Source organism: Macaca nemestrina, chromosome X (assembly GCF_043159975.1).
Source record: "Macaca nemestrina isolate mMacNem1 chromosome X, mMacNem.hap1, whole genome shotgun sequence".
Lineage (NCBI taxonomy): Eukaryota > Metazoa > Chordata > Mammalia > Primates > Cercopithecidae > Macaca > Macaca nemestrina.
Genome location: NC_092145.1, coordinates 66243577 through 66261970, shown reverse-complemented (window position 1 = coordinate 66261970; position 18394 = coordinate 66243577). Strand labels below are relative to the sequence as shown.

The window sequence follows — 18394 nt, the reverse complement described above, 5'->3', positions numbered from 1 at the left end:
TCATTTCTCATTTGTTTTTCACTTGAGTCTTTGCCCTCATTTTTTTATTCTAGCTAAAAGTGTATCTATTTTCTCTGATATTTTCAAAACACAACGCTTAGATTTAATTGTTTTCTATTTATTTATTTACTTCTACTCTCATCTTTATTATTGCCTTTCTTCTGCTATGGTTTATCTTTCTTTTTCTTTTACTATTTCCTTGAGGTGCAAAGTTAGGTTGTTTACTTGAGATAGTTCTTCCTTTTAAAGAAGTAAGCATTTAACACTATGAACTTCCCTTTTAGTACTGCGTTTGTTGCATTTTATATATTTTAATGTTTTTTTTTCATTTTTTTCAACATATTTTCTAATTTCACTTTTGATTCCTTCTTTGAATCACTCCTTGTTCAAGAATGTTTAATTACCAAATATTTGTGAAGTTTCCAGTTTTTCTTCTGCTATTTGCATCTCGTTTCATTCTATTATGGTTAGAAAAGTATGTGGTATAATTTAAATCTCCTGAATCTTTTAAGACTTCTTTTGTAACCTCGAATGTGTTCTATCTTGAAAAATGTTTTATGTGCACTTGAGAAGAATGTGTATTCTATTGCTGTTGGGTGAAATGCTCTGTATATGTCTGTTAGGTCCATTTGATCTATATATTGTTCATGTTCTGTTTATTTACAGTCTATACAAATGTTCCACCCATTATTGAAAGTGGAGTATCAAAGTCTCCTATTATTATTTTAACACTCTATTTCTCCCTTCATTTGTGTCAATGTTTGTTCCATATATTTGCATTCTCTGTTATAGGGTATCCACACACACACACACATATATATACATGTGTATATATATAAAATTTACATTCCTGGTGAATAAACCTTATATATATGTGTGTGTGTATATGTGTGTATATGTATATATACACATATATGTAAATATATACATATATGTAAATATCTATATCTATATATATATGTCTTCTTTATTTCTTGTGAGAGTTTTTGACTTAAAGTTTATAGTCTATTTAGTCTGGTATAAGTACGGTCACCCCTGCTCCCTTTTGGCTACCATTTGCATACTGTACTTTTCTTCTATGCTTTCACTTTCAGTCTATGTGTGTTCTTATTTTTATATATTCTACATACAAATGTTCTCAATACATGTGTCTTTAAATCTAAAGTAAATCTCTTATAAACAATGTATCATTGGATTTTAAAAATTCATTGCGTTCCTCTTTTCATTGGGTGGTTTTATCCGTTTTCACTTAAAGCAATTGCTGACAGGGAAGGACTTATTATAGCCATTTTGTTGTTTTCTGTCTGTCTTGTAGTTATTTTGTTTTTTTCCTCTTTTTGTCTCTTGTGTTTCCTCATTTTTTCTTTTTTTGTAGTGACATGCTTTGATTCCTTTATCATTTTCTCTTATGCGTCTTCTATCAGTATTTTCTTTGATGTTACTGTCTTACCTGTTATAGTAAACTATCATAGACTGGGAAGCCTAAGCAACAAATATTTATTTATCTCAGTTCTAGGGCTAAAATCTGAGATCAGGTGTCACCATGGTTGGGTTCTTGCTGAGGGCCCTCATTCTGACTTATAGTCAGCAGCCTTCTTGATGTATCCTCATGAGAGAGAGTAAAATCGCCTCTCTTATTTGTCTCTCATCTCTCTCATAAGAACACTAATCCTATTCACAAAGGCTACATATTCTTGATCTCATTACCTCCCCAAAGCGCCACTTCCAAATACCATCATATTGGGTCTTCAACATGAATTTGGAGGGAGGCACGGACATTCATTTTTATAACTGTTACCGTTTGGCTGACATAAAACATCTCATAGATAGAAACTTTTTTTAAGCTGATAACAACTTAACTTGAATTGTACACAAAAACCCTACTCTTTTATTTTGCCCCCAAATTATGTCATGGACATCACAAATTACATCTTCTATCGTGTAACCATTAACCTATGCTTAAAGTTATAGTTATTTTTACACTTTTCTATCTTCTATATTAGAATAAAATTGATTTGCGCAGTGCTGTTAGAGCAATATTCTGCAGTTGTGTATATATTTATTATTACCAGTGAACTTCCACTTTCTTATGCTTTTATGGTGTTCTTTAGTGTTCTTTCATCTTAACAAACTCTCTTCAGCATTTCTTGTAATGCAAATCTGGTGGTAATGTACTTTCTCAGCGTTTGTAAACATTTCTGGGGTATTCTTTATTCTTCCTTCATTTTTGAAGCACAGTTTTGTCAGATAAAGTAGTCTTGGTTGTATACGAGCCTTAATTCTACTTTCTACAAGCCTGTGGAAAATGTTTTTGTTAGTTAAGATTACGATATTATTAACTATAATCTTCTTGCAATACTTGCATGTTCCTACGTTTATCTTTACTTTTTCGAAGGTAAAATCATTTCCTGCTGCTTCTCAAATTACTTTTACTGTCAACATTATAAAACCTTGAGATGAAAAATCTAAAACTTCAAAAACTTAACTAAATTTCCTTACTCAAGCTTTCTAATATCTGATTATGAAATATCATTTGCACCAATTAACAGAAGCAAAGTACTCTTTATAACCCATTTCTAGTTCCTAACCTAATTATTCTTCTTAAATACTTGAATATAAATGTGAAATTGAACAAATTTGAGGTTCTTGCATCACTCCTATTTCTAAAGTATCTGTTTCACTAGCGTATGGTAATAAGTGTGTGGGAAAATGGTGCTTTAATAATCGTGAGGTTAGATGCACATCTGATGTTCGCAGTTATGTTATATTACCAACCATTTTCTCTTTTGTGATTGACAAGTGTCCACACATTGATGATTTTTAAATAGTTAAATATCATTATGTTTCTTTGGATTTTCCATAATTTTAGGAAATGATTAGCTAAATCTCTATACTTCTTACAAATTTTATGAAATACAATTTTAAAGAGTAAAGACGGTACTCAAAACTTAGCATGTTTGCATTAACTGTGATTTATCTATATTTATACCTCTGTATATAAATATAAAAAATTACAAAAACATAAATGTAAAAATATAAACATCTGTATTTATATATGTGAGTCTCTATATATCGGCAGAGGAGAGAGAAATACAAAGAGAGAGAAATAGAGAAAGTTATTTGGATACATTTTAATTTCTGATAATAAACTTACATGTTTGGGGATGTACAATAACTTTACTTATTAGGAATAAGCAGTAGCATCAATAATAAAATAACTCTGCATGTCTTCAGCTTCTACATTTGAATCAAAATTTTTTTGACATAATCTATATCTATTTTTTTAAGATGAGAAGTGGTGACTCACTTTAGTTTTTTTTTCTCCCAAAAACTGGATATTTAAATTGACAACCTCAATCTCTTCCAGCTTTATGGAAATACCTAATTTGTATATACTCATTCATATGCATAATGATATTTGTTGACTAACTAGTCTTCAATTATAGCCATTAATTTCCTTGTGTTCTGATAGTAATTTGTTCTTGATAAAGCACCATGCTTACTGGGATTTTTCTGTAAAATATTTCGTAAAGCATTATTATTTGATACTTTTTAAATATTAGAATTGATAGTTACAAAAATAAAGATGAATAAATAATTACATAAGAATTAATTATAATAATTCTCAAAATTGTTTGTTGTAAAGGGCATATTGTTAAAAATATCTTCACTCCCCTTTCTTCCCTTTTACTGTGGGATGAATATATTTTCATGCCCCATTAATGTTAGGCTTAGGTATGTGACCTGCTTGTGCAATGGCATATGATCAAATGTGATATACAAATGTCCAATAAAAGCTAATTATTCGCACTTCTCATGAGGTTCTGATAGATGTTTGCAGAATAAAATGTTTTATATAACAGACATTAATTCACTCTCAGTCCTAAGATAGGAACACATCATGCAAACCTTAGCGCTCTGTTCAGCCTGAATATAAACCAAGTCAACATCAGGAGAGCTAAATAGAATCATAGCCAACTCAAAGACTGAGTACTGATAAATATGTGTTTACTACAATTCATGAGATTTGTGAGTTACTTATTACCGCACCAAAGGCTGGCTAATACATTATGTTTAGAAAAGATATATATTTGAGGTGTCTTTTGTTGTAAATAATAATCATATCAATATAAACAACTGCTGTTGCTTAGTCAACATTGGTTTACTTTTTTCCCAGATAAAACAATGTAATACGGTAAGTACTTTCTGTTGGCATTTATTATGTGTCTCTTGGTGTTTCTGAGGTTTCCTTCATTTATCTCAAGATGGCTGCTGTAGTTCTAGCTATTGCGTCAACATTCAATGCAGAAGAATTGGAGAATAAAAAGGAATAACACTGGCCGGGCGCGGTGGCTCACGCTTGTAATCCCAGCACTTTGGGAGGCCGAGGCGGGCGTATCATGAGGTCAGGAAATCGAGACCATCCTGGCTAACAAGGTGAAACCCCGTCTCTACTAAAAATACAAAAAATTAGGCGGGCATGGTTGCAGGCACATGTAGTCCTAGCTGCTAAGGAGGCTGAGGCAGGAGAACGGCCTGAACCCAGGAAGCGGAGCTTGCAGTGAGGCAAGATCACACCACTGCACTCCAGCCTGGGTGAGAGGGTGAGACTCCGTCTCAAAAATTTTTTAAAAAATTTAATTGGGAAATACAAAGTTTTTCCAAAGGTAACTGGCAGACTTCTAGAACTGGATCACATGAACACTCATATCTATAATGTAGCCTAAGAAATAGGGTAACACATTGCTTTTATAGAATTAGAAAAATTCGTCCCCGCCCCCCCCTCCCACCCCCAAGATGGAGGTTTACTCTGTCGCCCAGGCTGAAGGGTCAGTGGCACTATCTCGGCTCACTTCAATCTTGGCCTCCCGGTTTCACATGTTTTCACATGATTCTCCTGCCTTAGTCACCTGAGTAGCTGGGACTACAGCCATGCGCCACCATGCCCAGCTAATTTTGGCACTTTTAATAGAGAAAGAGTTTCACCATGTTGGCCAAGTGGTCTCAAACTCCTTACCTCAGGTAATCTGCCCTCCTTGGCCTCCAAAAGTGCTGGGATTATAAGCATGAGTCACTGTGGTCCAGCCCCTAGAATTAGATACATTCTGATCCATTGCTTAAGACTGGTACAATGTTGTCCCATACAAAAATTTGGCTTCTAACCATAAGAGAGAGAGAGGAGAAAATGATTATGAATATTGGGAAAACACAAACAATGATTCTTACTGTTAGTATTGTTTATTAGGCCCTTTAATGCTTGCTCTCCCTAGTCACCTTTAAAGTCATAGTAGAGTAATCTACATGCTTACTATTTTTTGAGACAGAGTCTTGCTGTGTTGCCCAGGCTGGAGTGCAGTGGTGCGATCTCAGCTCACTGCAGCCTCTGTCTCCCAGGTTCAGGCGATTCTCCTGCCTCAGCCTCCGGAGTAGCCGGGATTACAGGCATGCACCATCACATCTGGCTTTTTTTTTTTTTTTTTTTTTTGTAGAGACGGGGTTTTGCCATGCTGGCCAGGCTGGTCTCAAACTTCTGGCCTCAAGTGATCCACCCACCTAGGCCTCCCAAAGTGCTGAGATTAACACTATATATTTCAAAAACATGTATTGATGTCTTGGAAAAAATTCCCTGCATTAATAATGGGACTTGATTAACAGATATTACACAGTTAATTGAAAATGAGTAAGCACTAAAGTTAATTGAAGCAAAGAAAATGCAGCATCAGGGTGCAGACATCTCCACTTAAGGTTGATATTTAGTGGGCACTCATCCTAACAACACTGCTGAAGACAATAAAATTTAGTGTGTCAGATTTAGGAATAAAGTAGGGAGATCATATTAAAATGCAGTAGAAGTACATAGTGTGAGAAAGTTCATGGGCCGTAGTATTTCGTCACATTCTCCTATATGATTGGATGCTGTATATTATAACACAATCTTAAGATGTCAAAATAAGGTTGGGATACTGCTATAAAAACCCTGTAAAGCAAAATAATTTAATCTCCACAAGGTAAGTCTCTCTATATGTTGCTTTCATGCTTTTAAAGCTTATGAGAAAAAATACCCTTTTAATACTAAGTGAAATCCAAAATACAATCAAGGACCTAGCTTTTGCATAGAGATTTAGCTTTTGCCCTTTTATGTCAGTATTTTGCTCTGAAAATATCAATGCCACACATTCCCTCAACAATGTAATCCTTTATTGGTTTAGTTAATCTCACCTTCCATAAACTTAGTAAACTTTTTGTCTTCTTTTCTAGAATAGTTGGATTTTACTTCACTTGAAGTATAAGTCAACGAATAGTTTGAAGGAACTTATTTTTAACATGTTGATCCTTCTGTTAGTTTTAAGAGCATTTCATTACTTTAATATAATTAAAATATAAGACATAGTGGCAATTAACTTGTCATCCCCCTCCTGTGGTGTTAACTGGATGTATGAAAAACTTCTTGCTCATTTTGGCTTTAATTTCTTCTGTGCTATTTTGTTAAAGTAAAAAAATATATATATATATATCGATTTTTTTGGATTAAAAATGGAAGATTGAAGGTTCATGTAAGTTAAGAATACCAAATTGTATATGAATTTTACAAGTGTATTGGGTCCAAGAATGCTCTCAGTAATAGCAGTTTGATGTATTTCTATTAAGAATTTAGAAATGTACATTGCAGTAAACATCAGAAAAAAACAGAATCAGCTTCTTAATATACCAAGTGACTAAATAAATAAACCACAATGAATAAAGCTGAAGTATATTCCCAGATCAATATGTAACATATCAATAAAATCATGGTTCAGAGGTGGCAGCTGGATTAAATAGTTAAACTTATTAAAATCTTTGACAAAATAAAAATAATCCTAAAACATAAAGAAATGAAGATTAGTTTACCACGATTTTTATGAGTATAAAAATGTATAAATAGACACGGTAGACATTAGGATACGATAAATTAATATTGATATTGATCTCAATTTTTTCAATTCATCACTTTAAAGTCAAAGAAAAATAGGTTTTTCTTTAGATGAAGGATTTTCAAAAACAGTTAACCAACTTAATAAAGGCCTCAGAAAATAGAAAGTTAAGTAGTTTTTGATGAGTTAAATGATGGCATATGAAATATCAAAGGCCAATAATCAGAAATTCATTGTACTGGTTTTTTTTGTTTGTTTTTGTTTTTGATTTAAGGGAAAAGCTCAACCCAAGAAGCCCCACTCATATGTTTCACATCTTCCAACAAACATTACTGAGAAACTGCATGTGTTCTTTCTTTGTTTAAGAAAATATTTTATGCCTCGCTAAGGACAAATTGTAAGACGAGACCAGTAAAATGTCCTTAAATAGCATTTAATAGAGGTATATAAAAATAAGAATAGAGCGATTTCTTTAAAGAAAAGAATAAGCTTTTTCACTATTAATAGTCATGCATGAAAGAGGAAAGAATATATGCTGAAAAAATAAAGCAATTTTATCAACACAGCAAGTTGAGAGTTAAAAATAAAATTGTTAAAGAATTGTTGTATTTCTTGTCCTATAACTTATAGCTACTGTGAGAAGATACTAATCTTATTTATCAAATATGCTGGTACAGCAGACTACAGGAAGACCTACTAAAAAAGTAATTTGAATATTCTTGATGTATTCAAATACATAAGACCTAATATCTTGCTTCCTGGGGTGCTGAAAATGAATGAGGTTATTGTAAAGTAACTACTTACTAGTTCTAAAAACTTGTAGATGCATGGGAGAAATTCATGAATATTAGAAAAGTGGCACTGCAAAGGTGAATGTCTAAAAATTTTACATTTCTATGTTTAAGCTTTAGGCTTAGAAAATTATGATAATTAATTTTTCAAACCCTTAGAAAACCATGGGTTTCTAACTAACATTCATATGTTCAAAAAATATGTTTGAGTATAGTAAATGCTTTCCAAAATGCAATTATAGATTTGAGATATTAAGTAGAAATTATAGAAATCTGTCTTTATCTGGGAAGGTTTAATTCAGAGACAAGACTATATAATGAACAGAAGAAAATGTGTAGTCAAAAGCATAAACTTGACTCAGAATTGAAGTTTCTGAGGCCATGATTAACGGTTAGTTTTCAGGTATGTGAAGAACCAAAATGTTAAGACATACAGACACGCACATATTTACATACACACATCACAAATAGTTTGCAAATGAATCCAAACAATGAGACGTATATGGAGCGGAAAGACAATTAGATACAATTTAGATAATTTTGTACAAATTGAAAGACCCCACACAAGTCATTTAACTGCTATATAATTGTTTTCTCATTTGAAAAATTAGGGTGTTAGACTAGATAATTTTTAAGGTTTCTTATAGCTGTAAAATTTTACAGGTTTGTTAGAGACAAACCTGCAGTTTAGAAGACAGTGTTTAAAATATCCAAATATAATATAATTTTTAAATACAAGGACATTTCCCTTCTCACTGACCAAATTTCCTCCCACAAATTCCACCTCAAACAAAAACTCTTTTATCAGGGAGAGGTAGATATTATATTAGAGAGGCATTTTAGATCTGTTGATTTAAAATACAGTTGTGGTAGTAGTACTGCAATGTAGACATAAAAATAAGGAAAAATGTTTTGAAAGAATAAACAACAGACCTCAGTGGTTGATTATACATGTGTGAAAGATAAAGTAAAAGGAGAAGAAAATTTAAATACATCTTTAATTTGTGAGCCTTGTACTTGACAAAATTATATTATCATAGATTAAATTGGGTAAGACAGATGAGGACATAGTTTTTGAATGGAAGATAGCTACTTAAATTTTTAGAGATTGAATTAAGAGTTTGAACTTGAGTGTAAATATCCACTGAAAAATTTAAAGTACGTGGTAGAAGCCTGGTAGGGTTGTCAAGGATAAGGTCTAATTTACACTACATACTAACTGAGGGCAATAGGCCGTTATAATTTGTTTTTGTCGTATTTGTTAAAGTCAAGTAAGTACAAAATTTTGGCAAAGGGCCTGACACATAAGTTCTAAATAATTGGCAGAATAATCCCTTCAATTTCGTTCATCAGTATTTTATAGTTTCTATTGTAGAAATATTTTACTTTTCTTGTTAAAGTAATCCCTAGGTTTTTAATTTTATTTATAGCTAATGTGATTACATTCGGTTTCTTTTTTGGATTGTTTTCTGTTGTTGAAAAGATGTTTCATGATCATGGATTAGAAGAATCAGTATTGTTAAAATGTTCATACTACCAAGAATCAGCATAGTTAAAATGTTCATACTACCCAAGGCAACCTATAGATTCAATGTAATCCTTACCAAATTGTCAATGACATTCTAACAGAAACAGAAAACAATCCTAAAATTAAATAAAACCACAAAATATAAAATAGCCACAGTTATACTGAGCTAAAAGAACAAAACTGGAAAAATCATGTTACCTGACTTCAAATTATACTACAGAGCTATTGTAACCAAAACAGCATAGTACTGGCATAAAAACAGACACATAGACCAATGGAATATAATAGACAACCCAGAAACAGATCTATATATCTACAGTGAATTCATTTTTGACAAAGATGTCAAGAACTTGCATTGTGGAAAGGACAGTCTCTTCAATAAATGGTGCTGGGAAAACTGGATATTCATATGCAGAAGCATGAAACTAGACCCCATCCCTTGCCATATATAAAAATCATATCAAAGTGGCTTAAAGACTTAAATCTAAGACCTCAAACTATGAAACCACTGAAATAATATTTTGGGAAAACTCTCCAGGACCTTGGATTAGCGAAAGATTTATTAAGTAATACCCCACAAATGTAGGCAAGCAAAGAAAATATGGACAAGTGGGATCCATCAAGACATAAAGCTTCTGTACAGCAAAGAAAAAATAAAAATAAAAAAAGTGAAGAGACAAAGGATATGGTTTGGATTTGTGTTCCCACCCAAATCTCATATTGAATTGTAATCCCCAGTATTGGAGGAGGGGCCTAGTGGGAGGTGGTTGGATCATGAAAGAAGATGTCCCACTTGCTGCTCTCATGATGGTGAGTGAGTTCTATAAGATCTGATTGTTTAAAAGTATGTAGCACTCCCCTTGCTCTCTCTTTCTCCCTCTCTGGCCATGTAAGACCTGCCCACTTCCCCTTTACCTTCTACTGTGATTGCAAGTTTCCTGAGGGCTCACCAACCATGCTTCTTGTAGAGCCTGTGGAACTGTGAGTCAATTATTTCTCTTTTCCTTATAAATTATCCAGTTTCAGGTAGTTGTTTATAGCAGTGCAAGAATGGACTAATACAATAACCCACAGAATGGGAGACAATATTTGCAGACTAACCATATGACAAGGGACTAACAATCAAAATATATAAGGAACTCAAACAACTTTACAGGAAAAATTTGAATAATCCAATTAAAAATGGGCAAAAGATCTCAACTGATGTTTCTCAAAAGAAGACATACAAATGGCAAACAGGTAGATGAAAAGGTGGCAAACATTATTTTTCATCAGAGAAACGCAGGTCAAAACTAAAACTACAATGACATATGATCTTGCCCAGTTAAAATGATATTTATCCAGAAGAAAGGCAATAACAAAAGCTGGTGAGAGTGTGGAGAAAAGAGAACCCTTGTACACTGTAGGTGAGAATGTTAATTAGTATAACTACTACAGAGAACAGTTTGGATGTTCCTCAAACACTAAACATAGAACAACCACATGGTCCAGCAATCCCACTGCTGAATATATACCCAAAAGAAAGGAAATTAGTATATTGAAGAGATATCTGCACCCCTATATTTATCACAGCACTATTTATTCAAAATAGCCAAGATTTGGAAGCAACCTAATTGCCCACCGATGGATGAATTGATAAAGAAAATGTGATGCTTATACACGATGAAATACTATTCAGCCACAAAAAAGAACTAGATCCAGTCATTTGCAACAACATGGATTTAACTGAAAGGTCATTATGTTAAGTGAAATGAGCCCAACACAGAAAGACAAACATTGCATGTTCTCACTTATTTGTGGGTTCTAAAAGTCAAAATAATTGAACTCATTGATGTAGAAAGCAGAAGGATGATTACCAGAGGCTGAGAAAGCTTGTGGGTGGTCTGGGGGGAAGTGGAGATGGTAAATGGGTAAAAAAAGTTTAAAAGAATGAATAAGACATGCTATTTTATGGCAGAACAGGGTACCTAGAGTCAATAATAACAATTGTACATTTTTAAATACAGTAAAATTGGATCTTTTGTAACACGAAGGATACATGCTTTACAGAATAGATATCGCATTTACCATGATATTATTATGCATTTCATGCCTATATTAAATTTTTATTGTACCCTACAAATATATACACCTAGTTTGTACACACAAAAGTTAAAAATTTAAAGAAGAAAAATATATCTCATATTACTATTTCCCATAATTACATTTATTCATTCAGTCAGGTAGTAATTTAACAAACATTTATTTATAACTTACTTTGTGTCCAGGATGAAAATTGACATTTTCTCATTCTGTACTGACGCAGTTTTATTATTTATATTACATCCTTAATTATATCTTTTACAGATTCAGGAAGATGACATTTGTTTCTTTGACTGTGACCCCAATGTCAAATTTTCTCTCTGCCTATGTCTATAGGTGAGTATGCAGCATGATTTCTAGATCTTGAGAAACATTAAGAAATTTTTTGACATCCAGAGCCCTGCAATTTATTCTTTTCCTCAACACATATATAAAATCTACAATGAATTTTATTTATTAATTATTTTTATACCTTATGTTCTAGGGTACATGTGTACAATGTGCAGGTTTGTTACATATGTATACATGTGTCATGTTGGTGTGCTGCACCCATTAACTCGTCATTTACATTAGGTATATCTCCTAATGCTATCCCCTCCTCCCCCCACCCCACAACAGGCCCCGGTGTGTGATGTTCTCCTTCCTGTATCCAAGTGTTCTCATTGTTTAATTCCCACCTATGAATGAGAACATGCAGTGTTTGGTTTTTCTGTTCTTGCGATAGTTTGCTGAGAATGATGGTTTCCAGCTGCATCCATGTCCCTACAAAGGACACAAACTCATCCTTTCTTATGGCTGCATAGTATTCCATGTTGTATATGTGCCATATTTTCTTAATCAGTCTGTCACTGATGGACATTTGGATTGGTTCCAAGTCTTTGCTATTGTGAATAGTGCTGCAGTAAACATACGTATGCATGTGTCTTTATAGCAGCATGATTTATAATCCTTTGGGTATATACCCAATAATGGGATGGCTAGGTCAAATGGTATTTCTAGTTCTAGATCCTTGAGCAATCGCCACACTGTCTTCCACAGTGGCTGAACTAGTTTACAGTCCAACCAACAGTGTAAAAGTGTTCCTATTTCTCCACGTCCTCTCCAGCACCTATTGTTTCCTGACTTTTTAATGATTGCCATTCTAACTGGTGTGAGATGGTATCTCATTGTGGTTTTGATTTGCATATCTCTGATGGCTAGTGATGATGAGCATTTTTGTGTGTGTCTGTTGGCTGCATAAATGTCTTCTTTTGAGAACTGTCTGTTCATATCCTTTGCCCACTTTTTGATGTTTTTTTTTTTTTTTTTTGTAAATTTGTTTGAGTTCTTTGTAGGTTCTGGATATTAGCCCTTTGTCAGTTGAGTAGATTACAAAAATTTTCTCCCTTTCTGTAGGTTGCCTGTTTACTCTGATGGTAGTTTCTTTTGCTGTGCAGAAGCTCTTTAGTTTAATTAGATCCCATTTGTCAATTTTGGCTTTTCTTACCACTGCTTTTGGTGTCTTAGACATGAAGTCCTTGCCTATGCCTGTGTCCTGAATGTTATTGCCTAGGTTTTCTTCTAGGGTTTTTATGGTTTTAGGTCTAACATTTAAGTCTCTAATCCATCTTGAATTAATTTTTGTATACGGTGTAAGGAAGAGATCCAGTCTCCGCTTTCGACTTATGGCTAGTCAGTTTTCCCAGCACCATTTATTAAATAGGGAATCCTTTCCCCATTTCTTGTTTTTGTCAGGTTTGTCAAAGATCAGATGGTTGTAGATGTGTGGTATTATATCTGAGGGCTCTGTTCTGTTCTGTTGGTCTATATCTCTGTTTTGGTATCAGTACCATGCTGTTTTGGTTACTGTAGCCTTGTAGTATAGTTTGAAGTCAGGTAGCATGATGCTTCCAACTTTGTTCTTTTGGTTTAGAATTGTCTTGGCAATGCGGGCTCTTTTTTGGTTCCATATGAACTTTAAAGTAGTTTTTTTCCAATTCTGTGAAGAAAGTCATTGGTAGCTTAATGGGGATGGCATTGAATCTATAAATTACCTTGGGCAGTGTAGGCACTTTCATGATATTCATTCTTCCCATCCATGAGCATAGTATGTTCTATTTGTTTGTGTCCTCTTTTATTTCGTTGAGCAGTGATATGTAGTTCTCCTTGAAGAGGTCCTTCACATCTCTTGTAAGTTGGATTCCTAGGTATTTTATGCTCTTTGAAGCAATTGCGAATGGGAGTTCACTCATGATTTGGCTCTCTGTTTGTCTGTTATTGGTGTATAGGAATGCTTGTGATTTTTGCACATTGAATTTGTATCCTGAGACATTGCTGAAGTTGCTTATCAGCTTAAGGAGATTTTGGGCTGAGACAATGGGGTTTTCTAAATATACAATCATGTCATCTGCAAAGAGGGACAATTTGACTTCTTCCTTTCCTAATCTAATACCTTTTATTTCTTTCTCTTGCATGATTACCCTGGCCAGAACTTCCAACACTATGTTGAATGGCAATGGTGAGAGAGGGCATTCCTGTCTTGTGCCAGTTTTCAAGGGGAATGCTTCCAGTTTTTGCCCATTCAGTATGATATTGGCTGTGGGTTTGTCATAAACAGCTCTTTTTATTTTGAGGCACGTTCCATCAATACCAAATTTATTGAGAGTTTTTAGCCTGAAGGGCTGTTGAATTTTGTCAGACGTCTTTTCTGCATCTATTGAGATAATCATGCAGTTTTTGTCTTTGGTTCTGTTTATATGCTGGATTAGATTTATTGATTTGCAAATGTTGAAGCAGCCTTGCCTCCCAGGGATGAAGCCCACTTGATCATGGTGGATAAGCTTTTTGATGTGCTGCTGGATTCAGTTTGCCAGTATTTTATTGAGGAGTTTTGCATCAATGTCCATCGGGGATATTGGTCTAAAACTCTCTTTTTTTGTTGTGTCTCTGCCAGGCTTTGGTAAGGATGATGTTGGCCTCATAAAATGAGTTAGGGAGGAGTCCCTCTTTTTCTATTGATTGGAATAGTTTCAGAAGGAATGGTACTAGTTCCTCCTTGTACCTCTGGTAGAATTCGGCTATGAATCCATCTGGTCCTGGACTTTTTTTGGTTGGTAGGCTATTAATTATTGCCTCAATATCAGAGCCTGCTATTGGTCTATTCAGGGATTCAACTTCTTCCTGGTTTAGTCTTGGGAGAGTGTATGTGTCCAGGAATTTATTCATTTCTTCTAAATTTTCTAGTTTATTTGCATAGAGGTGTTTATAGTATTCTCTGATGGTAGTTTGTATTTCTGTGCAGTCAGTGGTGATATCCCGTTTATCATTTTTTATTGCATCTATTTGATTCTTCTCTCTCTTCTTCGTTAGTCTTGCTAGTGTTCTATCAATTTTGTTGATCTTTTCAAAAAACCAGCTTCTGGATTCATTGATTTTTTGGAAGGTTTTTTTTTGTCTCTATCTCCTTCAGTTTTGCTCTGATCCTAGTTATTTCTTGCCTTCTACTAGCTTTTGAATGTGTTTGCTCTTGCTTCTCTAGTTCTTTTAATTGTGATGTTAGGGTGTCAATTTTAGATCTTTCCTGCTTTCTCTTGTGGGCATTTAGTGCTATAAATTTCCCTGTACACACTGCTTTAAATGTGTCCCAGAGATTCTGGTATGTTGTATCTTTTTTCTCATTGGTTTCAAAGAACATCTTTATTTCTGCCTTCATTTCGTTATGTTCCCAGTAGTCATTCAGGAGCAGGTTGTTCAGTTTCCATGTAATTGAGCAGTTTTGAGTGAGTTTCTTAATCCTGAGTTCTAGTTTGATTGCACTGTGGTCTAAGAGACAGTTTGTTTTAATTTCTGTTCTTTTACATTAGCTGCGGAGTGCTTTACTTCCAACTATGTTGTCAATTTTGGAATAAGAGCAATGTGGTGCTGAGAAGAATGTATATTCTGTTGATTTGGGGTGGAGAGTTCTGTAGACGTCTATTAGGTCTGCTTGGTGTAGAGTTGAGTTCAATTCCTGGATATCCTTGTTAACTTTCTGTCTCGTTGATCTGTCTAATGTTGACAGTGGGGTGTTAAAGTCTCCCATTATTATTGTGTGGGAGTCTAAGTCTCTTTGTAAATCTCTAAGGAGTTGCTTTATGAACCGGTGTTCCGGTATTGGGTGCGTATATATTTAGGATAGTTAGCTCTTCTTGTTTAATTGATTCCTTTACCATTATGTCATGGCCTTGTCTCTTTTGATCTTTGTTGGTTTAAAGTCTGCTTTATCAGAGACTAGGATTGCAACCCCTGCCTTTTTTTGTTTTTCATTTGCTTGGTAGATCTCCCTCCATCCCTTTATTTTGAGCCTATGTATGTCTCTGCACGTGAGATGGGTCTCCTGAATACAGCACACTGATGAGTCTTGACTCTTTATCCAATTTGCCAGTCTGTGTCTTTTCATTGGACCATTTAGCCCATTTATATTTAAGGTTAATATTGTTATGTGTGAACATGATCCTTTCATTATGATGTTAGCTGGTTATTTTGCTCGTTAGTTGATGCAGTTTCTTCCTAGCATCGATGGTCTTTACATTTTGGCATGTTTTTGCAGTGGCTGGTACCAGGTGTTCCTTTCCATCTTCAGTGTTTCCTTCAGGATCTCTTGTAGGGCAGGCCTGGTGGTGACAAAATCTCTCAGCATTTGCTTGTCTGTAAAGGATTTTATTTCTCCTTCACTTATGAAACTTAGTTTGGCTGGATATGAAATTCTGGGTTGAAAATTCTTTTCTTTAAGAATGTTGAATATTGGTCCCCACTCTTTCTGGCTTGGAGAGTTTCTGCTGAGAGATCTGCTGTTAGTCTGATGGGCTTCCCTTTGTGGGTAACCTGACATTTCTCTCTGGCTGCCCTTGACATTTTTTCCTCATTTCAACTTCAGTAAATCTGACAATTATGTGTCTTGGAGTTGCTCTTCTTGAGGAGTATCTTTGTGGCGTTCTCTCTATTTCCTGAATTCAAATGTTGGGCTGCCTTGCTAGGTTGGGGAAGTTCTCCTGGATAATATCCTGCAGAGTGTTTTCCAACTTGGTTCTATTCTCCCCATCACTTTCAGGTACACCAGTCAGACATAGATTTGGTCTTTTCACATAGTCCCATATTTCTTTGAGGCTTTGTTCATTTCCTTTTACTCTTTTTTCTCTAAACTTCTCTTCTTGCTTCATTTCATTCATTTGATCTTCAATCACTGATACTGTTTCTTCCAGTTGATAGAGTCAGTTACTGAAGGTTGTGCATTTGTCACATAGTTCTCGTGTCATGGTTTTCAGCTCTATCAGGTCACTTAAGGGCTTCTCTACATTGGTTATTCTAGTTGGCCATTCATCAAATGTTTTTTCAAGATTTTTAGCTTCTTTGCGATGGGTTTGAACTTCCTCCTTTAGCTCAGAGAAGTCTCATCGTCTGAAGCCTTCTTCTCTCAACTCGTCAAAGTCATTCTGCCTCCAACTTTGTTCCGTTGCTGGCGAGGAGCTATGTACCTTTGGAGGGGGAGAGGCGCTCTGATTTATAGAATTTTCAGCTTTTCTGCACTGCTTTTTCCCCATGTTTGTGGTTTTACCTACCCTTGGTCTTTGATTATGGTGTTGTACATATGGGGTTTTTGTGTGGATGTCCTTTCTGCTTGTTAGTTTTCCTTCTAACAGTCAGGACCCTCAGCTGCAGGTCTGTTGGATTATGCTTGAGGTCCACTCCAGACCTGTTTGCTGGGGTATCAGCAGCAGAGGCTGCAGAAGAGTGAGTATTGCTGAACAGCAATTGTTGCTGCCTGTTCGTTCCTCTGGAAGCTTCGTCTCAGAGGGGTACCCAGCCGTGTGAGGTGTGAGGTGTCAGTCTGCCCCTAGTGGGGGGTGTCTCCCACTTAGGCTACTTGGGGGTCAGGGACCCACTTGAGCAGGCAGTCTGTCCATTCTCAGATCTCAAACCCTGTGCTGGGAGAACCACTACTCTCTTCAAGCTGTCAGACAGGGACATTTAAATCTGAAGAAGTTTCTGCTGCCTTTTGTTTGTACTATGCCCTGTCCCCAGAGGTGGAGTCTACAGAGGCAGGCAGGCCTCCTTGAGCTGCGGTGGGCTCCATCCAGTTCAAGCTTCCCGGCGGCTTTGTTGACCTACTCAAGCCTCAGCAATGGTGGGTGCCCTTCCCCCAGCCTCACTGCCACCTTGCAGTTAGATCTCAGACTGCTGTGCTAGCAATGAGGGAGGCTCCATGGGTGTGGGACCCTCCAAGCCAGGTGCGGGATATAATCTCCTGGTGTGACGTTTGCTAAGATCCTTGGTAAAGCACAGTATTAGGGTGGGAGTGACCCAATTTTCCAGTTGTTGTGTGTCACGGTTTCCCTTGGCTAGGAAAGGGAATTCCCTTCCCCCTTACGCTTCCCGGGTGAGGTGATGCCTCTCCCCGCTTTGGCTCTCTCTCGGTGGGCTGCACCCACTGTCCTGCACCCACTGTCTGACACGCCCCAGTAAGATGAACCCAATACCTCAGTTGGAAATGCAGAAATCACCCATCTTCTGTGTCACTCACACTGGGAGCTGGAGGCTGGAGCTATTCCTAATTGGCCATCTTGGTCTCCAAGGTACATTGAATTTTAATTGCAGAACTAAATATCTTTTTCTAAATGCCGAAATATAATCAACCTTACTCTACAGAAAAACTCCAAAGTATCACTCTTATCCTGTTAGTATCTATAGCCACTGTACTTCAAAATAAGTCATTTTGCTGCACACTTGACATTAAAATAAATTCAAAAAATATTTTGTGTCGTAAGTACACTTTGAGTTTATTTCCTGGGTAATGATAGTTTCTCTTCATATATTAGATCTTTTTTTTTATTTTTTGTCAAATGTGGTGATCCTCAGCTTTGTTAAGTGGGAATTCCTTAGAATTCCACAGATTTGCCATGTTTTTCACATTATTTCTCAAAGCTCCCTGACAACAAAACAAAAAAAAATTGATATTTTTTATTTTAATATTATAGTGTAGAATATCGCTAACTGATGGAAATAAATAGAATCTTTCCACTTACTTTTTAGTAGAGGAAAGTGTATTATATTTTCTGGCATAGTCT

General features: G+C 35.5%; 1 long non-coding RNA gene across 1 annotated transcript in view; it reads left to right on the top strand.

The window, feature by feature from the left end:
* LOC105488001 (uncharacterized) overlaps positions 1 to 18394 on the top strand; it is a 31611-nt gene that overhangs the window by 838 nt on the left and 12379 nt on the right. The window contains exon 2 of the long non-coding RNA XR_011618223.1: positions 11577 to 11648. This is a non-coding gene — a long non-coding RNA (uncharacterized lncRNA). The remainder of the gene's footprint in view (positions 1 to 11576; positions 11649 to 18394) is intronic.